The sequence below is a fragment of the Panthera leo genome, chromosome A3 (assembly GCF_018350215.1).
Source record: "Panthera leo isolate Ple1 chromosome A3, P.leo_Ple1_pat1.1, whole genome shotgun sequence".
Lineage (NCBI taxonomy): Eukaryota > Metazoa > Chordata > Mammalia > Carnivora > Felidae > Panthera > Panthera leo.
The window spans coordinates 68,834,471-68,862,176 of NC_056681.1; the positions used below are offsets into that span (position 1 = coordinate 68,834,471).

The following is a 27,706-nucleotide window of genomic DNA, read 5'->3' on the forward strand; positions in this document are numbered from 1 at the left end:
CACAATAGGTTGTGATTTTGTCTTATCCTACCCCAGATGACTTTCATCTATCCATTCACCACCCATCCATCCATCCAAAACCATTTTGTTCTCTAAAGGATGTGATATAGTCTATAAAGATACACAATGAAATACATTTAAGATAAATTAAAAGGTGGCAAAGGAAATTATTGGATTTGAGATAAGTAACCACTAAAATTGTCATGAAGAAAACACACACACATATAAGGAGACTAGTTTCTGTGTTCTCAACAGTACTTAAGAAAATGTATGCTATACATGTAAGTGTATACTATACATGTAAACATATATGTACTATATATTTATATACAATCATTTTTATATGTGAATGATAATAACTTCTCTATTTCACAGGGATGTTGTAGGAATCAAATTTGACATGCGTGAAAGCACTCTGGAAATATCCAAGTTCCCACAATGTGGTATTTCTATGCTATTATTACAACTAATAAGGAATTATTTTTTCTCTTCATATACACTATAAAGAATAGTTCTGGGGAGAGTTCAAAAAGGGCAGCCGACTATCCACATAACTGAATAACTTTCATTTTCATGCCCCGAAATCCTCTGAGTGTACCCTCAGTTAAATGGGATCTGTTTCTCTCATCCAACTAGCCCCTCTCATAAATGCTGTTATGCTTGGGCTGATTCCCTTTATACCAGAATAGGATTCATTTCAGCATTGCTTATTTAGGGTGTATGTGTCAATTTCACTGGTAATGTACAAGGTAGGTAGTACCAATCCATACCTGGCACTGTCATTCCCTCCTCTCCAGGCCTCATGTCCTGGAGAGTCACCATATAGATGCAAGGACACTGGAGTCCTCTCAAGTTCTCCTCCTTACTCACTTTCCTGGGACCTAGGTGACAACTTCATTTACTTTATCTCTGCATCCACAGTTTATTTCTAATGCATGCCCTATTATAACTAGAGCATCTAAATGAACAGGTGAGTGGGAAATACAGATCACTTAGCAAACACTATTAATCAAAGGAAGGAGGGAGGGAGAGAAAGAGAGAGAGAGAGAGAGAGAGAGAGAGAGAGAGAGAGAGAAGGAGAAGGAAGGGAAAAGAAGCTGAGAGGAAGAGATGTACTTGAGGTTTGATCCCTGCCACATAATGCTCCCTATTATAATGATTGTATCTATAGTTACAACATGACACTGCTTATGGTTGTGTCTTCTCTATGGATTAACAATATACTAATTAGCTTAGGGGCACCTGAGTGGCTCAGTCAATTAAGTGTCTGGCTCTTGATTTCGGCTCAGGTCATGATTTCATGTTTCATGGGATAGAAACTGGCATTGGGCTCTGGCTGACAGCACAGAGCCTGCTTAGGATTTTCTCTCTTCCTCTCTCCCTTCCTCTTCCCAACTTGAGTGTGTGCTAATTCTATCTTTTAAAATAGTAATAATAATAATAATAATAAACAATACACTAGTTAAGACTGAAATCTTTTCTCAGTACATCAAAACAGTGGAGGTATTTGCCTTTCAAAATTACGTTGAAATCTACAAGTTTGGGAACGGTTTAGATGTATGCTTTATCTTATCTCAGGTACTTCTGTGGGATAGAGTTTTTTTTCCATGCTTAACATCCCCAAGATATCTATCACAAGAGTTCAGTAGAGTTGATTTAAAATGTCATCACCACTGATTGCGGTGAATTATGTCACAATGTATACATATATCAAGCCCTTGTCATGTACTTAAATGTATACAAATTTTATTTGTCAATTATACTTCAGTAAAGGTGGGAAAAGTCATCACAGTCTAAACCTTTTATGAAAATAAGTATGTGGAAATAAAGTTCAGAGTGCATGATTCATCTTGATTTTAAAAACAGAAGAAATATTACTCATGACACTTGAATTGGTAGAATCATGTCAAATAACCTTACTCCTGATGGTCATCTTCTCTAATCTCACTACACTGAGGTATATGTTTGTCACAATTTCTCATTTATAACAGTTCATTAAGTCTCAAAATAAGAGTGAACAAGTATAGATTATTTTCCAGGAGTATGACTCCTAAGAGTGGGACATGAGAATTGTGGCAAAAAATCACACTTTTTCAAAGATTTTATCTGCCTCTAACATCTCTAGAAGTGACAATGAAACTTTATAACTGGTTTCCACATTATACCTCATGGCTGGAAATTTATGGTAGAGCAGTAGCAAGAAGTGACATTACCTTTAACTGAAAAGAGAGAAAGACTGAAAGTTAGAAAGAAGGAAGAGCTAAAAATATCTTGCAATAAGTTGGTCTGCCTGTTTTTATGAAGCAGTCCTGTCCTTTGAGAAAGCAATAAGATATAGCTTGCTTTATAGAAAAAAACTGAGAAAAAAATAGTTGACTATAATTCTGGGTCCCCCCCTTCACTGCCCCTAATTCTGCCTGTCTCCTCAGAACTCTACTTCAATAGTCTTGCATTGTAAATACTTTTGTTTATTGTAAAGAAACTATACCTCTATGTTTTTCTTTAGTACCTAACTACAAGATGAAAGTTTTATTTTCCTCCTGAAATAAATTGGATGAATATAAGGGCTGGTTGAGTCCAGCCATCAAATTTAGACCAAGAAATATGTGTTGGACAGAATTCATTCATAAAATTGAGATCTTTTGACTGATTCTTCCATGAATTTGCTCTTTCATTAGTTCATTCATCCACTTATCATCATTTATTGAATATCTTTGATTAATAAGAGTTATGCAGTGGAAGAATATAACAGAGAGCCAGACATTTCTACTTTGAGTTGCATGGAGAACTTCAGGAATGTGGCAAATGGAGGCTGTCTATGAGCAGAAAGCTGCTCTCCACTGAGCCCTGTCCACAGAGCATGGAAAGAGGTGGACAGGTGTGAGTTATACAGATAGGGCAGAAGTCCCAGCTCTGCCACTTATTAGCTGTGAGACTTTGGACAAGTTCCCTAACTTCTCTAGGTTTCTTCCTAAATACAAATGAAGTGATTTACCCCTATTACACAGGACTATACAGAGCACTAAATTCTCTAGGGCTAGAAAGGCCCTGTCTAGCACAGTGGCTGGCACTTAGAAGGTATTTTGACAATATTTATTATATAGACATAGCTGGCTCCGTATATATTCTCACTTTCCTCTCCCTACAACATGTGGGAAGGGTTGTTCCTCCACTGGACTACTGAGATCTTTTTTTTTTTTTTTTTTTCATCTACTGGCTTATTATAAACAGATGTAACTCAGAAACAGCCAAATGGAAGAGATGCAAAGGGCAAGATAGGGAGGGGGTGGGGGGATATGGAGCTTCCATGCCCTCTCCAGGTGGGTTACCTTTCCAGCACCTTCATGACTTTATCAGCTCTGAAACTCTCCTAATTCTGTCATGTAGGGGTTTTTATGAAGGCTTCATCATGCAGGCATGATGAATTATAATCCTGAACTCCTCTCCCCTCCTGGGAAGGTTAGGGATGGGGGTGGGGGTTGAAAGTTCTAGGCTTCTAACTATGGCTTGGTCTTTCTGGCTACTAGTCCCATTCTAAAACTATCTACAAACCTACCAAGCATGTACTTATTAGAACAAAAGATGCTCCTTGCACCCAGGAAAGTCCAAGGGACTTAGGAGCTATGTCAGGAAGTGGGGACAAAGACCAAATATATATTTCTTATTATCCCACAGAGTCAGTAACTTCCCTTTGTTCTGGACTACCTTTCAATGATATGCATATAAAGAATAGCCTTAGAAGACAGAGATCTCCTGAGATCTTTAGACACAGATATTCTCTTCACAAAGGAGGTGTAATTTCCAACTTAAATCCACACCTCCATGTTTAAACATTTTATAAACAGAGCAAATTACATATTTGATATGAGAGTACTTTTTATTTATTTTTATTTTTTTATTATTTTTTTTAATATATGAAATTTATTGCCAAATTGGTTTCCATACAACACCCAGTGCTCATCCCAAAAGATGCCCTCTTCAATGCCCATCACCTACCCTTCCTCCCTCCCAACCCCCCCATCAACCCTCAGTTTGTTCTCAGTTTTTAAGAGTCTCTTATGCTTTGGCTGAGAGCACTTTTTAAAACACCCAAAAAAACATCACATCTGAATAGACTGAAAAGCCAGGAAGCTCTTCTTTTCTCCCTAAGCTGTTTGATGTAACCTAGAATTCATCAAATTGTCTTTGTTTCAGAGCTTGGAGACTCACTGAGATATCTGTTCCAGTTCCCTTACAGTAAAGAGAGGGAGACTAATGTGGCCTGGTCAGGTGTGTGGGATCCAATCACTACCTGGCTCAGCGTTGGATTCTGAATGTGAGCCTGCCTCCTGGCCTTCTATTCAATTGGCATCCCCCTCCCTCCACTGCTCCCAGTTCCATGTTTGGGCAAGTGGAAGATAAAAACAGCAGCAGGAATCACTTGCTGCTTTTCCCAAGTTTCTCAAACATGATTTGCCTTTTGCCATTCTGCCCTAAGTTTTACTGAAAATTTTACACAAGGCCTTTGATAAGTACCAGGGAATGAAGTTTGCCTACATCACCCAACGTCAGATCAGACCAGAGAGCACTCAGCAGCCCCTGCCAAGCTCAAGGACTGACTGAAGAATGTGCACGCAGATGCTACAGGAGAATTCTGCTAACTGTCTTCTGTTGGGGACTAGGCACTTCCTTAGAGATCCTGTCGTTGTGTGCACATTTCATTTAGGTGAAATGTGATTGAACTCTTCCCACAGGTATTTGAGTGTTTTATTTGGCTAAGCGATTGTTTAATGACTTCCTCTTCAGCTACTATTCACTTATTATTATTATTATTACTATTATTATTATTATTATTATTATTATTATTATTATCATTTTGGCCATTAAAAGCACTGTGATAAGTAAAATTCACATGTAACACACTTCGATGACTAAGTGATTAACCATGTCCTCTCCTGGACGGCTCTTCTCTCTCCAGCCCTGCATTTACAGTCTGTTCCACTCAGTTCTGACACATTTCCTCTAACTTGCTATCATACCTCTCCTGCTTAGATGTGCACTTTTCCTTCACCCGCAACCTATGCCCCATTTGCTTAATTCTGAATTCTGGGATGTCTGCTGATTTAGGACAGTAAATACGCTTTCTAGTCACACAAAAAAATGCCAGTTGTCATCATGAGAACTTTTGAAATAGCAGAAGCGTCACCTTTTAAACGGAAGGTTCAGAAGATAAGCTTTTCTTGATGGTTTGGTATCACTGTTAGAAACATCAGAACCTGCAACACAGCGGTGATCTCAGATGCCGAAGTGTAGGCAGATGCCCTGTGCCCTAGGTCCTCATGCTTCTCTTTTAGTTTTTAATCAATGCCTGCTCTTACTAGTTTTTCTCTTTTGTCTATCCATGTCAGCCTTTATCCACACACTTTTCCCTTTCCAAAATCACTCTTTTGATCTGCTTTGAGCTGGAAATCCAGATAATTAAGGTTCTCTATTTTGAAAAATAATAAACTGGCTCTAAGAAAAAGAGGGTCAGAGAAGTTCTCAAACAGGAAAGCCCAGCTGCTTAAAGCAATCAGCCAAGGCTCGTGGCTTAACATCCAGAGACCTGTTAGTTTCCTCAAAATACATAGCTCCTTATGAAGGTATGTGTTTGTTTCTAAGTTGCCCACTCAGTAACATTTTTTACCACGATAATTCTCAACAAGGCTTTTCTTATTTCATTAAGTCCAAGGAACCTTATTGGAACTAGACTCCAAATACCTCAATCTATTTTCCGAGTGTTCCACTGAGGTTGCTGGGAGAGAGATGAGCAAGAGAATAAGGAAAGTGGCTGCCTTACTGTCTGTGACCAAGCCACCTAAAGATTGGGGACTGTGTCTGCTTGTTCTTATGGGTAGAACGGGTTCTGCCATGCAAGGGTTTAGCTGTATTCATGATTAACTCTGTATTCTGAGTAGAGAGATTCTGTCTGTGGTACATCCTTTCCTGGTCTCCTAGAACCAGCTCTTCACTTAACAAATTGGGGAGTGCTGGGACTGATTATGGGAGCTTGTAACACTGCATCCAGTGATTTGGTGCATAAACATTAGAGTCAGAGTTTAAATCTGGAGTTATTAGAACTTCAATGATTTGTAAAATGGGAAGGATGCAGTACCAACCTCAGCAGTGTACTTTTAAGAATTAAGAAAATCATGATCATTGAAGTGCTTAACACTGTTCTTGTTGCATAATAAACACTAAGTAAATCTTAGCTATTCTTGCCTTCGTTATTATTATAGGACATGTACATATGTTACCTAGCATGCCAGGAGGCAGCAGGTTTTTCACTAAAGTGGGAAAAACCATAATATCCTAATAACTACAATAGGTAGACTATCCACATTTACCCTCGCCTAGAATATTGTGAAGTAGGAGGAGAAAAAAAGCTAAATATTGCATGAAGAATGCAAATGTACTTTTCCCCTGAACGTTCTATTTTGCTTTTCAACTTTTAAACTCCACTTTATTTCAAAACATTCTTCCAACCATTCCAAAGCATTTTCAAGTTGGAAAGCCTTCTTTTTGTTTCACAATAAGCTAACTGCAGGTGCAGACTCGAGGGAGACAGACCTTGGAAATTTTAAGTATGTTGCCATGGCAATGGTTTGCAAGAATGTGTATGAGTTTCATCTTAGCTCTCAAGCATTCAAGAGTTCATATGTGGAGGTTCAAATTGCTAGGCACACAATGTTTGCCATTCATTGTGTCTTGAAAGGCTTGGAAATAACTGTCTCTGTTGCTTATAGCAACTAGAAACTACAAGATAGTATTTCTCTATCTATCCATCCATCCATCCATCCATCCATCCATTTATCTACTCATCTATGCAAATATAGATATTCAAGTCACTCATTATCTGCTCCTAGCTGGTCATTCTCACTAGTTTGGCTGCTCTAAGGGAAGCTGTATACACAAATACAACAATAAACATTTTCACCATTGTTGTAAACACAGGGTTCACTCTCAATATGAATTAACTCTAAAAATTTTCTACTGTATTTTTACCTTAATTTTCTCATCCAAAATGAACATATCCTTAAAGAAGCATGATAATTATTTAGGAATGCTCTGTTAAAGCAAACTTTCAGTCTAATGAATTGTGGAGCATCTTTTTAGAAGAGTCCTACCCTGTAATGCAGGAAAGAAGGTGAAGTCTGTAATTCTAGTCAGTATTTCAAACACCCCCTACCAAAAGCAATACCACCACCACCACCACCAATGAGAAGACATACAAAAAAAGTAATTTTATCTCTTTTGAACCATCACTACTTCAATTGGTCTTAAATGGTTCACTTGATGCTTCTAAATTCTGAATCCTCCACAATGGTTTCATGATACATTGGCAATAAAACCAGTGACTCTTGACAAAAGCATTCTTCCCCATAAATGGAACTCACAGAATACTAAAAAAGGAAAATTTTAAAACTATCTATTTGGTATAAGACATAATTCGTAACAAATTGTCTTCAAATTATTAGGGTCCTTCCATCTATGAAAGTTCATTCACCAGCAAACAAACAAACAAACAAACAAACAAACAAACAAACTGGATTTCTAAGATTGCATGTTCTTTAGTGTTCCTAGCAAAAGCTTTGTTGCAAATGACCCATCATGATACAAAGTGCCCTACATAAAATGAGGCCACAAGCGACTCCACTATTTTCTGTATTTGGTTACGAACAAAACCTTCACAAAAGTGTTATAGCTACCAAAGCCTGGTAGTTATTTAAAATCCACTTTGCTGCTTTAACGTTGACGCATCTTCCAGAAAACACACACACACACACACACACACACACACACACACACACACTCATTCTCTCCATCCCTCCCCCCACCCCACTCCTTGATTTAACAGCTTGTTGATGTACTTTAAACTGTAGTCCTGCTTTCCACCCTCCCCCATTGTAAAAAGCCTACAGGAATGCTGAGATTAAACAATGAGAACGTAATAATTAGCTATGCAAACTGTCAAGTGGATCTAAAAAGAAAAACAACCCAGAAAACACAACAATCAGCAGTTTCAAGTTCTAAACAAGAATATACATTGAGTTCCCATTTATTTCAAACAAAAATAGATTAGGTCTTTTGAAAAATGTTCACTGCAATTTCCATGGAAATAGGGCAAATCAGCTAATGGGTTTTTTGCATCTCTAATTTCTATGATGCTGATATAGTAGAAAAGTCTTTGATCCTCCAATCTTTCCAAATAATTTCTGTTCTGCTCTTCTATAACCAGATTCATTCCGAAAGTAAGTAGCATTGAAACTTGTTCCAAAGAGGATACCCCTGTTTCCAACTCCAATACCTCACCTCAATAGTTGTATAAGAGGTAACTAAATTAATGTAAGCATTAAAGGCAAAATGGAAAGGAAAACAAATTTCTACATTATCTGGTGTGTTTGTGTGTGAATGGGAGGGAGGAGACATTCCATTCTTTTGATGGAGAGTACTGATTATATAATTTGTAGCTAAATCTCTGGGATTCTTTACAGATGACAACTGACTACCTTCTCCCTCTCAGCCAGCATGCTGAATCCCTATGAAGCAACGTGGATTACATGTATCACATACATGCTTTGTGTGAAATATCAATAATGCTCACGCTGATGGTTAATGTTCCCTTAACCTGTTATGCATCCATTAATAGGATTAGAATATCTGATTTTTTTTAAAGTCCAGAATTGTGATGAAATTGTTCAATTGAACTACCTTAAAACTTTTGTTTGCTTCAATTCTCTTATCTTTAAAATTGTAGTGAGGCACCTGGGTGGCTCAGTCAGTTAAGCACCCAACTTCAGCTCAGGTCATGACCTCACAGTTGGTGAGTTCCAGCTAGTGTTGGGCTCTGTGCTGACAGCTCAGAACCTGGAGCCTGCTTCAGATTCTGTGTCTCCTTCTCTGCCCCTCCCCCACTCACTCTCTGTCTTTCAAAACTGAATAAACATTTAAAAATTTTTTTTTAATTATAGAAAAATAATTGCCTAACTTTACAAATTAAGAATGAAAGGTGGGATGTCTGAAAGTGGTCTGGGACAGGACACAGCATTCTGAGCCAACTAGGAATTCAATCACTATCTAACCAATTGACCTGAGGCAAAACACTCCCCATCCCAATAAAGTAGGTTAGGGTAGATGACCCAGGTCCCCTTAAAATCTAATTAATCAAGGGTATAACACAGGGAGTTCTCTTAGTAATGGTGCAATTAAATACTTCGTGGTGGTGGTTATAAGAAGCTATGCATATGATAAAATTGCATGCAGCCACACATATACAAATAAATGCATGTGTAATCAGTGAAATCTAAAAAAGCTCTATGATTTATAGTAATGTCAATAGTCTGGTTTTGATATTGGACTACAGTTATGGAAGATGTTAACACAAGGATAGTTGGGTAAAGGATGTAAGGGATATCCCTGCATTTTTCTTTGTAACTGTGTGAATCTTTAATCATTTCAAAGTTAAAAGTTTTAAAACTATATGAGTATATACATACATAAATAAATTCAATAATCTTCTATTTCATGAAATGCCTTGCTGACAGCCACAGATGAAACAAAAATATACAGGGCCTTGTGCTTTATCAATGAAGGGAAATGTACTGGTTCTCAACAATTTGCTTTTCAGCTAAATGTGACAGTTTCTATCTAAAACCATTAGTGGCTTTAAGGTGGTTAGACTATTGACTATTTCACCATAATCTAAAGTAAGGAAGTTGTCATGGGACAGTTTATTATAAGTGACACCATTTTTGCCTACCCTTCCATTATTTATCCTTGAATATTGAATCCAAAAGATTAGGATAACAACAAATTATAATTTCAACATCAACAAATATTATATACCCTTATTTAGAAGAGAAAATTAAAGTAAAATACAAAAACAACACCAACAAAACCAACACAATTAAATAGGAAGTGTGAGGGCTTCACTAAAAAATTAAATTCCTAATACTTCTATTGTGAAGACTCTAGTTTCTGCCCAATTAACTACTGCTTCAACGAGTAATCTTATTTGCCATTCCTCAAATGTACAGAATCTTATCCATCTAAGAATTAGGTTGTGCTCAATATATTTCCTTTCAATGTCACAGAATCCAGTTGATTCTCCTAACTTCCACAAGGTTTAAAAATAATGGCTAGTGACCTAGCAATTTCATACCCATCTATTGGTTTCAAAATTTGATTCTTAAGTGACACAAGTGGGGCAGAAGAAAACAATAGATGTCAGTAGCATCCTTCCATTAGAGGTAAATTAAAAGAAGAGAGACAAAGCAAATAGGAAATTATAAAGAAAATAAAGCAGAAGAAGGAAAAAAGGAGAGAAAAAGGTTCCTCCACCCATGTTTGGAAAGTGGCAGGGTGTCTCAGTTCATTTTACACATGAGATCAATGACAGGTCTTTCAGACTTAAGAAAGTAGGATTTCTGTCTCACTGAGTGAGATGTGAGATAGGTCTTGGTTTCAAAATTCAAGAAAGGATTTTAAGATGAAAAAAATATTCAAAAATGTACACGTAAAAGTAAGACAATTTATCAAACTAGCCTTGCTCCAGGACTAGCTGATTAAGCGGAGTCTTTAGATTTTAGCTGTCTGTGGCAGCAAAGACCTCACTCCTCTTAAACACCAAACCTAAGATACAGACTGGAAAATTGGCTAGTAGAAAATTTTTCTGTCCCTGAATACTTTCCACTGAACAATACAAGATACAATGAACAGAGGGAGTTTCTCAGTGACGTTGACTAAAATAGGCAAAGAATGGTGAGTTATCTGGTTAGATCCTCTCCGAACCTATGCGTGCTTTTCCAAAAGTTAATTCCACTGGATACAACAAATGTATTTATTGATTTTTAATGTTTATTTATTTTTTGAGAGAGAGACAGAGTCAGAGCACGATCAGGGAAAGGGCAGAGAGAGAGGGAGACACAGAATCCAAAGCAAGATTCAGGCTCTGAGCTGTTGGCACAAAGCCAGATTCCGGGCTCGAACTAAGAAACTATGAGATCACCACCTGAGCTGAAGTCGGATGCTTAACTGACTGAGCCACCTAGGTTCCCCTGGATACAGTAAAATTAAAGTGGTAAGAGGACTTACTCCTAACAAAAGAATGAAATATATCATAGGTGATTAGCCAAGAAAGACACTAAGGGGGGGAAATCGGCCCCATGTTCTAGAACTGCCGTAACCGAATCCAGGCCTATACTTCACGTAGCCATAATGAAATGAGTTGCCTGAGAAGTGTGGGTTCCCACACCTCATAATACCTTGCCTTTCTTCGCTCCCCCTGGTGCCATAGTGCTTAAGCTTTGCAGCGCCCAGAGTATGTTTTAAAGCTGAAATGTTTCAAGCTAATAGTGTTCTGGAAATCAAATTTATCATAAGATTTAACTTTTAGTTAAACCTCTACTGTACATATCAGTTGGTGCTCCAGAATGCTGGTTTCCCAGAACATCCACCAAATCCTGTCTATGTTTAGATGCTGGTAACAAATAGAAAAAAATGAAAAATGCAATCACTGCACCTTCCATATATTCAGAAGTGTTGAAATTATAAATGTCAAAATTCTAATTTCATTTGCCTGTGTCTAAGAATATTTCCCTGCTAATTATTTCAAATTACTATAGACATTTTGCAAGCTATATTAGGCTTTATATATAAGTTGTGAACATCCATAAAAATAATTTTTCCTATACATCTAAACTTTTGTTCTCAATATAGATCCACTTTCTTTTTTAAGTTTATAAAGAAATGCTTACAAAGTCTTGTCCTCTGAGGATCTTATTTTTCATTTACCAAATTTATTTTTTCATAAATCTTTATCACTGATGAGAATTTTCTCAGATGGTGCTGTTGATTGTTTATGTCTCTACTTTCCTTTCCACTTCCATTAGAAGCCACAGGGCACCTTACTTCTTAGAGAAGAATGTAAAACTGATTTGGGGATGAAGGACTTTTAGTCCAGACTGCACCACTTTATCAAATATTTACTGATATGAAACCTAAAAATATACACGGTAGGTACAGTATTCATGTGGCTAATTATTTAGTAGATTCAGCCCATGATTTTACACCACAGGGTTCTTATTAGGAACACCAGAAAGGGAATCAGAGCTTCTAGACACATGGTAATAAATATTTTCACTTACAATGAATAGTTTAGCTCTTCTGGCATCCACTGTATAAAAAATATATTTGAAATAATTCCAAGGTCTCTTAGTGAAGGTAGAGGTTTTGGAACACAAGAACAGGCAGTATGGTGCCCCTTTCCTTTGTTTTCACAGAATTCTGCCTGCTTTTGTGATATACACACTGCAAAATTTTTCCTTATTTGTCAAGATGATGTTGACATGAAACGATGTTTCTTCTGTAGCATTTCCTATGGTGAGTTTCTAGATTTCCAAATCACCAATTTTCTGAAATTTACCAGCCTTGCCCACAGAATGCTAACGAGCCTCTGCATTCTTCATTATGGAAATGGAAAAGGAGCTTTCCCTCAAATTAACGCTAGCCAAAACTGGAATTATTCTCACACTAGTTTCAAAATGAAAATTCTCATAATAAAATTAAAGATGTAAATTTATCTCAAAATTCAAGGAGATGATTCAACAAAATGAAAAGGAGTCTATGTGTTAAGGCCATTTTTCTTTAAAAACTTAAAGGGAATTCACATTTATTCACACTCTAAAATCGTAAAAAAGTATTAGAGTTGTGAAGCCCTCACTTTATGAATGGAGAAGTCAAGTACCAGCAGATTAAGTAGTTGGTCTTCATCACACCAGTAGCAGTAAACATTTCTTCAGTACAATCTCTTTACATAAATCAATTAGAAGAAAATGTTTTAAGATTAGATAAAGTCCCAAAATAACCCATTCACAATGGAACCATGTTGAATTTGAGGTGAATTGGGATTGTTTGTAAGGGTAGATCTAAAGTTTAGAAGAGCAATCCAGGCTGATAATGGTGTAAATTTCACAAGGAAACAAAAAGAGAATCCCAGAATTTCAAAATGAAACCAACATATATAAAGGTGCAAAGAAAAAATAGGTATAAACAAAAAGGACTGCTTTTCTAGTAATTGTTTCTTCTCCTAAAATGTTTGATTGAATGTTTCAAAGCAGAAATTTTGTGTAGTCCATTAAGGATGATTCTCTTAGATATTGATAGGAAAACAAAACAAAACAAAGCAAAAAACAAGTGATGTTGGAATTTTCCAAATGTAGTTTCACAACACTCAGTGGCATAAAGCCTAAAAACAAAACAAAACAAAAAAAATCACTTCTCAAAGAGCACACTGAATGTTAATTTTTTTAGCACTGACAAATGGACAATGCTTCAATAAAACATTAATATTAGGGGAAGCTGAATGAAGAGTGGACTTTCTCTGCAGCATTTCTATGTATTTAAATTATAGCATTTATTTTAAAACTAAAATATAAAGGAAGCACACTGATCAGATCAAATCTTATATATTACATATAAGTTGACATAACTGACATTTATATAATAGTTTTCATTAAAAAGGTACAAATACAGGGGTGACTTGGTGGCTCAGTTGGTTAAATGTCCTACTTCAACTCAGGTCATGATCTCATGGTTCATGAGTTCGAGCCCTGCATCCAGCTCTGTGCTGACAGCTCAGAGCCTGGAGCCTGCTTCAGATTTTGTGTCTCCCTCTCCCTCTGCCTCTCCCGGGCTTGTGTTCTCCTCTCTCAAAAATAAATAAATAAACATAAAAAACAAAGATGCAGATACATTCATAAAGGAAAAAAATATATAACCACCACAACCATACCAAAGTAACCTGTAAAGCCAACCTCCCATTTGCAATATTTACAGACGCAAAACATGTATTATGCTCACTTGCATGGCATGTCTTTGGAAATGTCCTTCCATTGCAGACTTTCAAATAAACCAAGCATATACTTTTCTTTTTTTTAATTTTTATGTTTGTTTATTTATTTTTGAGAGAGAGAGAGAGACAGAGAGAGCAGGGGAGGGGCAGAGAGACGGGAGGACACAGAATCTGAAGCAGGCTCCAGGCTCCGAGCTGCCAGCACAGAGCCCGACATGGGGCTCAAACTCACCAATGAGTGAGATCATGACCTGAGCCGAAGTCAGATGTTTAATTGACTGAGCCACTCAGGTGCCACCCAAGCATTTATTTTTCTACTAGATCTTATCATTTTAGAACCTTGTCTTTCTTCCTAAAGCACTACAAAGAGTTCATGCAACATTTAGAGAATTGCTAGACAGAGAAAGAGATAGAGATCAAGAGAGAGAAAGAGAGAGGGAAGCTAAAGTCAGTATTTATTTTATTATTGAATCAGTAGCCTTCTGTTTAAAATGATATCGTCTATTGCAATTGAAATCTTACTGGCTATGTGGGAAACCATAAAGTCAGGAATCTAGGAAACCCTTTTTGCATGGATGCCTTCATCACTGACCTAAGCTTACTATCTCTAGCTTGAAATTTTAAAGAGTAATCAAGAGCTATTCAATTTGATATTTTACAACTAGCTATCATTTCAGTCAGTACTAATCAATGGTTCATGAAGTTCCCCATAATTATTCACTGTATTTAAAACCACTCACCGAGGAAATAATAGTATTGATAACTATTTCAACAACGTGAGTAGACTGTTTACATAATTATCACTATTCAAAACTGTTTCACTCAAGGCCAAGCCCTTGCTTCTTGCCTATACCATCCACATTCTACTTTCTTTACAGTCGGTACCATTCAAAAAGAAAACAATCAAATAGAGAAAAGGAAGTAGAATCAAGCAGATTGAAAATTATTACTGGGGTAATTTACAAACACACTGAATTATACCCAAATCATTCCATCAGTAAAAGGAAACTGATTTCTTATATTTTTTCTTATTAAAAAATTATTTACTTAAAAATAGAAGATGTGAGCAGGGGATGGGCAGAAAAAGAGGGAGACAGAATCCCAAGCAGACTCCACACTGTCAGCCTGGAACCTGATGTGGGGCTTGAACTAATGGACCATGAGATCATGACCTGAGCTGAAATTAAGAGTCAGATGTTCAACTGACCAAGCCACCCAGGCGCCCCTTGATTTGTTTTTTTTAAGGAAAATGTTTAGCAATGAGGCTAATTTTAATAAATAAAGAGAATATGCAGGTGAGTTTTAAAGAAAAAAAAAGTTATACATATTTAAAAAAAATTTTTTTTTTGAGCAAGAGAGAAAGAGTGTGAGCAGGGGAGGGGCAGAGAGAGGGAGAGACACAGAATCTGAAGCAGGCTCCAGGCTTTCACCTCAGCACAGAGCCAGATGCAGGGCTCAAACTCATGAACCACAGATCATGACCTGAGCAGAAGTCAGACACTTAACTGACTGAACCCCCAGGCGTCCCAAAAGTTATACATGTTTTGCATTTACTTTTATTACTCACAAGGCATAAAGACTGGCTTTTAATAAATCCATATGTTTCCCTGAGAACATGTAGAACAGGAAACAACCACCTTGACTGATTTTGAGACACGCTACTTGGAACCTTGCTTGTTTCCAATACCCTTGTTGCATTAGACACCACTTCAGAGGCTGGTACTAGTGTGATGGGATGTGTCGCTGACCTGATTTGACCTGATTTTGTGTTACTTTCTATTTTGTGACTGCATAACTAGGGCTGCTGAAACAAACACAAGGGACATAGAACAGAACAACTTCTATGTATCTACTTAACCCATAGTGACCTCTCCTATCTCCAAACTACCATCAAGTATATGGCAGATGTGCAGCAAATATATTTTCATTAATTCATACTATAGGGTAAAATAGGTCAGCTTTCAGTACTTTACTTTTATATGCATTTTTGTAGACTCTTCAACTGGACTTTTAAGACAAGAAATATCTGAATTTCCTTTGAGTCAACCACCATATCTAGCAGAGTTTTGGTATAGATAAATTAATACCTATATATATCTATATATCAATTGATCTATCTATCTATATATATCTATATACATATATCAATAGATATCTTAACATATTTTAACTATCAAATGTACAAAAAACACTGACATAATTGCTTATATATTATAATTGCCAACATTCTGGAAGGAGATAATACACTTCTTGAAGGCTAAGAAAACTATTGGCAGACCCAAGAGTAGCTGTTTTTCCTGAAATTTCTAGTTAGTTATATGTATCCTTTAAACCTATTAGCAGCTAAATATTTACCAGTGTTTAATACAGACATACATATTCACACACACACACTACACTCAACTCTGAAAATATTGTACTTCTACTATAAATCTAATGAATAGATGATCCACTCAAGTCTACCTGTGCTAATTAAGAGAAGTCATGCTATGTACTTGAAAAAAGTGATTTTTAAGCCAATGGGAGGGTAAGTGGTCTAGAAAGCAGATCTAGTCATGCAGGGTGACCCACTGTGTAGACAGTTCACACACGAGTAATTTAGAATTGATACCTATGCAACTCCAAAATGAAGTGCTTTTAAAAAACATCAAAACTCTATGCAATATTGATCTGACAATAACATAGTCATATTTTGAAGTCATAAAGATAGTTTTAGTTTTGTACCTATGGTACATACTTTATTATATATACATAGTATTTACATATATAATCTATATTTTTGTATATATAATATTTTTTCATTAGAAGCAAATTCGCTTCACTGGACAATTGACTGGGAAGGCATGGTCTTTGAAGCTCTAGCAGAGTTTTCAGTTGGAAAAATGTGGAGAGATCACACAGGTGAAGACATTTTTCCATAGCGTTAAACCCCACTTTATCCATGAAGTTACCAGTAAATCTAGGCTGTGAATTTATGTAATCATATTTTTGGTCAAAAGTCTGAGAATCAAGATTGTGGTATCCTACAAACCCCATTATGTTTTAATTAAAAAAGCAGTGGAAACAAAGATGGGAACATACAGACTTTAGGACTAATTTCTTTAGGAGACTGATTTCTTTTGGTTCCCTAAGATAATATTCAAGTCACTCTCATCATTATATTATAGTTGTGGGAAAATAGTAAGAAAAGTATTTGAGCCTCTCTGTTAACACAAAAAATAATTACAGGGGTGCCTGGGTGGTTCAGTCGGTTGAGCGTCTGACTCTTGATTTCTTAACAGATCATGATCCCAGGGTCATGGGGTCGAGCCCCACTCGATCAGGCTATGCACTGAGCATGGAACCTGTTAAGATTCTCTCTTTCTCCCTCTGCCCTCTCCCCAACTCACACTCTCTTTCTCTCTCAAGTAAAAAACAAACAAAAAAACCCTAAAAACAACAACAACAAAAAACCCACTAACTTAAAAAAAATAATTACAGGGGCACCTGGGTGGCGCAGTCGATTAAACGTCCGACTTCAGCTCAGGTCATGATCTCACAGTCTGTGAGTTTGAGCCCCACATCGGGCTCTGTGCTGGCAGCTCAGAGCCTGGAGCCTGCTTTGGATTCTGTGTCTCCCTCTCTCTCTGCCCCTCCCCCGCTCACGCTCTGTTTCTCTGTCTCTGAAAAATGAATAAACCTTAAAAAAAATTTTAAATTAAAAAAAATAATTACATTGTTATTTCACATGTAGTTTCAAAAAAATATATACCACAACATATATGTATATATTCATAATACACACACACATATATATACAACACAAATACATACAATGGAATATTACTTGGCTATAAAAAGATTGAAACCTTGCCATTTTCAACAACATGGATAGATCTAGAGGGTATAATGCTAAGTGAAGGAAGTCAGTCTAAGAAAGACAAATACCATATAATTGTACTCATATGTGAAATGTGGAATTTAAGAAACAAAACAAATCAGGAAAGAGACAAACCAAAAACAGACTGTTAAATATAGAGAACAAACTGGTGGTTGCCAGAGGGTAAGTTGGGAGGAGGGATGTGTGGAACAGGTGAAGGGCATTAAGAGCACACTTATTTAGAGGTGCCTGGGTGGCTCAGTCGGTTGAGCGTCCAGCTCTTGATTTCAGCTCAGGTCATGATCTCATGGTTCATGAGATCGAGCCCCACATAGGGCTCTGCACTGACAGTGTGGAGTCTGCTTGGGATTCTCTCACTGCCCCTCGCAAACTCTCAGAATAAATTTTAAAAAAAGAGTACACTTATCGTGATGAGCACTGAGTAATGTTTAGAATTGGTGAATCATTATATTGTGCATCTGAAACCAATATAACACTGCATGTTAATTATACTGGAATTAAAAAAACAATTATATATATGTATGTATACACACACACACACACACACACACACACACAGACATATACCACAACAATGAAAAGAAAAGCACATAACTAATTTTGGAAAATAGTTCTGAGATAGTTACTAATGTTTAATCAAGTGAATTCAAATAAAGGAAAAAAATTTGAGAAGCAAATGGAAATGTATGGTGATAACCATTCATAATTTATGACACAAAAATTGAAGATATCTCATATATTACTGCCTTCATTTGCTAAGGGAAACTAGAGATATCCATCAGTTTATACTTGTCTATGGCTTTTCCTAATTATTCTGTATACTGGAAATTGCTCTTCTACTAGATATTACTGTGTTTGGCTCCATTTTCTGTGCCAGAGTGATGAGGCAAGGGAGTCTTCAGGAGATTCAAATACCAATTGTCAAGTAAATGAAAATACAATAGCAGAAAGTAAAACCAATCTTTGCAGGTCAATATGGTAATCTTAGTAGAAGTCAAAGAAATCGAAAGCCTAAATACACACAAAAATGTATAAAGCCAAATTTGGTGTCATTACACTGCTGAATTTATATACAGCTTATTGTGTAGTAAAATTGAGGTCTGGAGCAAATAGCATTTGAATTCACAAGTGACAGGTAAAGCAGCAGAGAAATAAAAGACTGGAAGTAGGGAAAATGGGAAATGAAAAAGACTAAATAATAAAAGGCACCACTTGGTCTAAGGACAATTAAATATCCACTAATACGGTTCACCTATGAATTTTGCTAGTGCTCATATACTGGAATTAAAAGTGACTAATTTTGCCTGGGAAAAAGTCTTGTTTCAAATGAATTATTTCCAAATGGGCAGAGTAAGCTTAGTTCTTAAAACATTTAAACTTAATATAGACAATGGCTGAAAGTCCTTGGCTACATGTTTTTTTCCCCCTCCCATTTGAAAACTACCAAGTATAAGCCAAGAGGGCTTTTCCCATCAATTAGCATTCTGCCTACTGCATCCATCATATAGTTAATTGATTGCACTTGTAGTTTATAAATGCACCCAGATGCTGTGGGATGAGCACATTCCGTAAATTAAAGGAGCATATGGAAGGCACGCAGACAGTAACATTTCATCATAACTACCCAAAACATCCTTAATATGCAATGCTACTTCACTAATTACTATGTAAATATGTAAGCATTTCCCTGGTTAATGTCTTGGTGAGAAATTTGCTTGGCAGTTGAGCCCAAATACTGTTTTGACCAGACATTTAATACCACTTCAGGGCTCTTCTAGTTTCATTCCACCTTGCCTGTAAGGATTACATGGTTTTTAGACTATTATGCAAACTTGATTGTGCAAATCAGTGAAAACATTTCTTCTTTAACACTGGGTCATCTTACTTAGGGAACACCAGACAACCCTCAAAATTACAAGTACCTATCCAAGATTCTGTCTGCAGGCTCTATTTCTTTCTAAAATCATTGGACAGAATTTGCCAAGTGAGGAACATTTTCTTGCTTAGTGGACGCTTTCCTTAATTTCTAAGAGAAGGGCAAGGAGGAAAAGGATTGCATAAAGTATAAGAAACTGGCTCAATTCTTCGACTCTGGGGAAATTAATATAAGTGATCTGAGTAAATTATCTTGAATACCTCAAGATGTCAAAGGTAAAGTTTTCATTCTCTTATCCAGGACCTTGGTTCAAGCCAAGGTCCAAAGGGTAAGTCAAGAGAAATATGCAACATGGCAAAAGTTCACTTGGAAAATGGTAATTCTCTCCATATGCAAGGTCCACTAATCAAATGATTGAGTGAGCTGTGGGTGACCCATGGATCAAAAGATGTATATTTAAAACTTTTAAAATTTGTGTTTTATTGGTATATTTTGGCAGCATGATTTTGGTCAAGTTCATTTGCACTCAGGACTGGAAACGGTGTCCAAGTTCACCTTAAAATTTTGTAAGAATTATTAAAATTATAGAATTCAGAAGTAAATTGATTTTCACTTTTCCCCCAGCCCTTTGACCTTCCTGGGCAATGACTGCACAGTTCTCTGGGCATTTGGGTGACAGAAAGCTTGATAGAGAATTCTGAGAGATAAATTTCATTTCAGAATTTGAATTAAACATTGGTAATAAAGATCCCAAGCTTCCTAAAAAAAAAAAAATCAACAAATACTTAAATAAAACATTCAAAGTTATTCTAGAAATGAACCTCTATTTATAAGCTAGAAGTAAAATAATAGCAGATTAGTCAGCATGGGCTCTTAATATTTTCAGAATCAAAAGCTTACTTAGGGAAAAAGTCAGCAACCCCTAGAGATGCTTGAATCATCTAAGGTGATTCATATAAGTTTAGTAGTTACTGCCACATTTTTATCTAGATACCACCAACTCTAATAATACAATAGTTTAATTTTAATTTTGCTCCTACTTTTCCTGAACACAGCAAAGAGAAAAAGGTTACAAACAACAACCAACAGACAACACATCATTTATAATCTGGTGAAGCAACTTCTATTCATAAGATTCCTTCCCTACTCGATGATTCCTTCCCTAATTTAATGAAAAATATTTGTTACAACAGACATGACATTGTATCTCATAATTAAAGGAAGATGCAGTCAGGAGTTCCCTTGAAAAGAGAGGGCAGGCTTCCTTCACTATCAAGCCCGCTCTTCCCCTCCCGGCTCCCCTTTTCTGATATGCAATTCCTTCTGTTCTCCATCTGCTCCGCCCCCACCTATTGTCTGTACTCACTGCCAAGCATGCCAATCCCATCTGGCCCTACTCTTGCTTCTGCTGGCTCTAATTCCCATGGGCCCAGGAAATATATGAATGCCAGGGCTTTTTCCCTCTTCACAAGAATAAGGACTAGCCAGGAGGGTATCAAACAATTCCCCAAAGAAGTCACACACACATGAGCATGCACATGATCTCTTGCATACACAAACAGCAGGTTTAGAATCATTTCATAGGCTAAAATAAAAAATATATATATATACTTTTGAAATTTTTTTACCTTGATGCATTTTTAAAAATTAAAATCTTACTATCTTTGAAATAATCAATATTTATATTTCAAAAATATAAACACTTTCATTAATCCCAGACATGCATTTTTTTCAGAAAGAAGTAACTAGTGTAAATAAATGTTACTTAAATCTTACCATCATGAAATATTTCCATTAGTTAATCAGGTTTAATCGTTGACCACTAATACATTTTCTGTTGTACCAAACATATATTTAATTCAGACATTCCAGCTTTACAAATTCTCAACGAAAACCCACTCTGCCGCAAAAAGCATGCATGGTCAGAATCTAAGCATATTTAGGCAAAAATATCACCAAGTCATTAACGATAATGAAGCAGTCTGGCAAGTATTGAAAGCAGCTTTTATTCATGCTTTTACTTGAACCAACTTAATACATATATATATATATATATATATATATATATATATATATATATATGTACACACACACACACACACACACACACACACAATTTTTGGTTGTTTTTGCCACAAGCATGCTAAAAAACCTCTGAAGCTCACAAAAAGCAGCAAACAAAACTAGAAGCAATCATGCTCAGGGTTTAAGGACATTAAAAGATTTAAAGCATCGTTTCTATATTTCATATAGAGCGTGCATAAATTTGACATGCAATCTCCAAAAATAAATATTGTAACATAAATCTTAAAATTAGTTTATCCAAGAGAGTTTATTCTTATTTTCATTATTATTGTTCTTAGCCTTCTGGTATCTTAAACCCTGCATGCTGCAGTTCTAAGCTGTGCTGAGCACCGGCTGTGAGAGAAGAAGCTACCTGCGAGTTTTCACAGTGCCATCTCATATCCATGTCTGTCTGGCTACCCTGCGTGCTTAGAGCTTTTTTCTTAATTCTTAATGGAAATCCTAGGAAATTTAGTCCATCCTCTGAAATCAATACTGGTGACAGGAGAGCTCCCTGACTCAGTGGGAGATCAAGATGATAAATTGCCTGCGCATCAGCCTGGCCTATCAGTGCCCTGCACACAGATGGGCGAGAAAAGACACAGAAAAGGCTCTATCAGTCACGTGTCACCGAGGAACCAATGGCTGACGCCCTACTGCAGGAAGGGATGCTGCAGTTCCGTCTGCAGTTGACGAGGCTGTTGGTACACAGCCCAGCCCGCGCCCTGCTCAAAAAGTAAGCATCGCTGCTATTGTTGAATTTACTCCCTGGCTGTGACTGCATAGAAGAACGGACATCCCTCTAAATGCGACCCAAATAAAGACCTTTTTTTCATGCGCAGAGAATTTTCTCTATATTGCTTTCTAATCCAATGCGATCGCAAAACAGAAGGGAAACTTTTTTTTAACATCCCAACCCTTAAACTCTTACGTGCTTCCCTTCAGATGATTATCATGTTTTCACCTAATATTAAATTAGAAGCTTAAACTGTGCAATTAGCATGCAACCCTCCTAACAGGATCGCCGCAAAGCTTTATAATTGTAATTATAATTTTATTCCCAAGTTAATGAATGACTTTTTTCTTGAATGCCAAGTTTATAATGAGTATTTTTATGGGATGATTTTGTAAAGGCAATTATGCAACAATCAGAAGTACCTTATTATGCTTTTCTGCCAGTTAGAACTGTTCCTCTTTAAAGACGATTTAAATCCCAATAAATATGCCATTTTATCAATCATTAAAAATAAAACCAACAACAACAACAACAAAAACCCACCACCAAATGTACATTTCATTTCCTAAAGCCAGAAGAACAAATGTGTTATCCAGTGATGGAAATATGGACTCATTTTTTTGGTCTTTCCTCTGAAATTTAAAATAATTCTTTGGTAAGCAAAGGATCCACACATCTGGAATACCATATGGAACTATATACCCCAATACATCTGCTTCCAGTGATCATTGTGCAATAACAGATATGTTGCACAGTTCTTCAAGGTAACTGAGATGATTGTATCCAGTCTGACAGGTAAGGTTATAAGTGATGAGACCACAGTATTTTTCAAATGGCAATATCATGGAGATTAAAAAGAACAAGAAAAAAAAAAAAAAACTCAAAAGAAACAATGAAGAATCTTCAGGAATAATAGAAAGAGTACCCAGGGCACTTCTCTTTATTGTTCCTCATTGCCCAGTTTTAATTATATCCATACATTTTCAAGGATTAATTCCTTTAGAGTGACCCAACACTACTGAAAAAAAATCTGAGAATAAATACTGATAGATGTGCCATCATAAGTAAATTGTCACTGAGCTTTAGAATGCTGAAATTCCAAAACTCATTTTGTCTTGGGAGCTATTTTTTTTTTTTTTTTTTTTTTTTTTTTTTAACGTTTATTTTTGAGACAGAGAGAGACAGAGCATGAATGGGGGAGGGTCAGAGAGGGAGACACAGAATCGGAAGCAGGCTCCAGGCTCTGAGCTGTCAGCACAGAGCCCGACGCGGGGCTCGAACTCACGGACCGTGAGATCATGACCTGAGCCGAAGTCGGATGCTTAACCGACCAAGCCACCCAGGCGCCCCGGGAGCTATTTTTTAAACACATTCTTGAAACACTGAACCCTGCCAAGTTTTCTGCAAATATCTATCCACTCTTATTCAATATTGACTATCAGGAAATAATAAAGCATTTTTCAAATTTGTTAAAATGCATATTGTTTTGTGCTCATTCTATTTGGCTTACTTATTCAATAATAACATAATCCTCAATAATCAAACTTTATTTTTTTAAAGGAAAAAAAAAATAAGGCCCAGAACACTTCTCATCAAAAAGAAAACTACAGTAATAAAGCATCATCAAACCTACGCATTGCAGTATTGCAATAGCCAAAAGTAGAAACTATCTAGTCATCAATAATAGACTGATTAGATAGATTATGGTAGAGTCTTACAGTAGAGATACTCTGCAGCTGTAAAATATAATGTGGCAAATTCAAATGTACTTATATGAAGACATCTCTAAGATGTAATGTTATTTAAACAAAAATCAAAGGTGCAATTTTTTAAATTGTTTAAAGTTTATATACACGCATACACACACATTTACACACATGAAATATAGTTGCATATGCAGAGGAAATTTCCAAAAAGACCTAAAATATCAGTTAATAGTGGTTAAATCTGAGGAGCAGAGCTGGGTTCAAAGGTGAGACCGAGGCATAGGTACCGTTTTATATGCTTTTCATCCAATTTATGTATTACTTTTCTAATTCAAAATTAATTAATTAAAATGATGGCATCTACATTCATTTAGGCTTAGAAGAATGTGGCTCGTAGATATTTGAGCAAAAGTGTTAAGGGGAAAGGAGAGTAGAGAGAAGGGAGTGTGGCTTGCTTTTTTCATGTTAAGAAAATAGGGTAGGTGTGGGCAAGAAGGGAGCTGCCAGAGACAGGTTCTAGCAATCTTAGCTGAAGTCCTCCCCAAACCATATTAAACTTTCAGTTCTTTCATCTCTTAATGCCTATAACAATACAAACTTACAGGCGCTAAGAGCTTTACAATATGCAGTGACAATTCACCTAAATTATCTCTGATTCTTAGAGAACATGAAGGACTGAGAAGTAAATGATTTGGCTAATTAGCAGAACTTGGGCAAATTAACCCCTCCAAGCCTTAGTTTTCTCAGCAGGATGCAATTAGCAAGAAGTGGCAGAGCTAACCATGAATTTTAATGTAGGATATTGTTTACTGCTGCTTTAGAGGCAAAGTAATGTGTTGTTTTTTTGTTTCATTGTTTTTTGTTTGTTTTTTTGTTTGTTTGTTTGTTTGTTTTACCAATAGTGGTGTAGGGCTAAAGACAAAACAAAATCCATTTTCTTGTGCTTCCTACTTGGCCCAAGCTTCTTTTATCCAAGAGACAGAACTCGGCTTATAGATTCCACTGTTCACTCTTTTGTGGCTGTTGTTCAGATTCCTAGTACTTTAAGAGATATAAACATTAAAAAATATTGAATTGGCTAAATTCAGTCAAAGGCTTATAATTTGCATTATTAAAGGATTTTTGTGTTCTACACAAAGTTACACTAAAACAGTAGCTTATGAGGTGGGGGGCAATTTGGTCCACAAGGAGACATCTGACCGTGTTTGGAAATATTTCTAGTTGTCACAGCTGGGGCGGTGCTACAAGCATCTAGAGTGGGTGGTGGCAAAGATGCTGATAAGCACCCTCCAATGCACAGCCCCTACAACAAAGATTTATCTGTCTCTAAATGTCAATAGTGAGACTGATAAACTGTGTTCTAAATATTAGGCTTTTCTACCTTATTTACAAAGAGGTTTAAAACAAAAAGTATTCTTTACTGTGAGGTGTATATTATAAAGTGGTGAGGAAGAAAGTTTAGGTGGAGAAGAGAGAACTGAGGGCCAGGCCCTGGATCCCTCCATAGTTAAGAAGTCATGAGGAAGAAGAAACAGGAACCGGGAAAAGGAGGTAAGAGAAAAACTCCTAGGGTGGTGACCCGGAAGCCTGTTGGCAACAAATGTGTTGGCAAAACATTAGGATCTTTTTCAAATGCTGTTGATGGGTTTTATATTCCACTTTTCATAGTTTTGTTTTTAATTTAAACAAAGGGTCTGAGAAATTAATCCCAATGAACTAAACAATACAAAAGACTTGAGGTCCTTACTCCTCCTCATGTTTGGATCTTTACAGGTATGGCCATAAAAGGTAGTATTTACAGGGATCCCAAGAGGGCTATTTGGAGACTATGTGAAGGGGAAGGGGTTTTCCTGACCCTCAAGTTATACTTCTTAGGCTATTTACCATTGTCACCTACTTTATAGTCCACGAAGGTGTACGTGTGAACAAGCAAGTGGACAAATTGCTATCTCAGACCATCCCACATCACAGTTCACAGACAAGGCCGAGCTACACTGCATCCTCTAGAAACACTGCAGCCCTGGTCTCCAGGCCCCACCTGGTCATTTCCACCCACAGACAAGGTTTCTGGGAACAGAGTTCTCAGGACAGCTTCAGGCACTTTCTCTGTGACTCCTGTCATGCTGATTTCCACACTTGGCCAAGCCTGTGGCATTCGGGGTCAGGGCAGCAGAGCTGAGACACAAAGCCACCTGGATGACTAGGACATTGGAGCAGTTTTAGGTCAAATTAATGCTCCTTTTGCCCAGAAAATATTGTGAGAAAGCAGATGAGAGAGAGAGAGAGACAGAGACAGACAGAGGAGGGAGGGAGAAAAGAGATAAGTAAAAAAGAGCCACAGATCTACAGATACCATCACATACTGTGTGGTGTAAGAGAACACCGCATGTCATAAATCTCTTTAGCTAGATTTTTACAACTTTATAGTTTGCATAGACAAACTCCTTCATTTTACAGATGAAGGATTTTGATGCAGAGAGGTTAAATAACTTGGCTTGAATTAAGTGACAGTAGAATTCTTCCCAGTCTAGTCAGTGAGTGAACATGACACTGGCAAGTTTCAAGATGCTTTCAAAAATCACCATAATTATCAACCAGAGTAAGACTTAGAGGAAAGGAAAAATGATGTCAAGTAAGAGACAAGGATGGCTTCAAAGACTCCTCCCAGCTCACCCCATGATCCTAGATTATGGCATTGAAAGCTTGGGTTATCCAAGAAAGAGTATGATCCTCCCATGAGCATTTCTAGGATATGAAACACAAAAGGAGAAACTTTGAGTCTCCTCCTTCAGAAGATTTATGCGTGACTGCTGAAGGCTTTTTTTTTTTTAATCAAATTCTCTTGTCTGTATTTGCACCACAGTTATGATGAATGGGAAGTAGGATGCCTGGCTGACTTTTAAAAGACATATGTCAGGAAGTAAGCTAGTTGTGAGAGAATATATGTGAGGAAACTTCTGGACCATTTACATTTTTTAAGAAAAGGGAACAGATAGAAATGGTAGAAAATCATAGTGGTTTATTTTAGTTTAAAATTTTTATTGTTTTTGCTTTTTCTCCTTATAAATGGCAGTCCTAGTTTCAGGCCATAGAGCACCACTCAACTTCCGTTCACTATAACTTTAATATGTGCAGGTACACATCAAAGGTAGGAAGCGAATTAATGTCAAAATAAGTAAAATTTCATATATTCTAAATCTTATTTTTTTCTGCTACTCTGTTCTTGTGGGGTTTTTTTCTTCTAAACTGGTTATTTCTCTAGGTACGTTTGCTTTTTAAAAAGTAAAAACACAAAAACCAATGCCTCATGTAATCTTTTTGATAACACTGTACTCTAAAATTTATTATACTAATGTTAAAAATAAAAGAAATTGAGACCCAGAAGGATTAAATGACATCTAGACCCATGAAACTAGCAACTGAAAGTCTACTGACTACATATCAAATGTTCTTTCCAAATCAGAAGTAACCTTGGTGCTACAGAGTAGTTGTTCGGTATGTTTACTCTGCATAAGAACCAACAAGGAAACATGCTAAATATCCAGGTTTCTGGGCCCTTCCCCAGAGAGTAATT

General features: G+C 36.7%; 1 protein-coding gene across 21 annotated transcripts in view; it reads right to left on the reverse strand.

Moving 5' to 3' along the window:
* NRXN1 (neurexin 1) overlaps positions 1–27,706 on the reverse strand; it is a 1,135,337-nt gene that overhangs the window by 30,020 nt on the left and 1,077,611 nt on the right. The gene's annotated exons all lie outside the window — the stretch shown is intronic.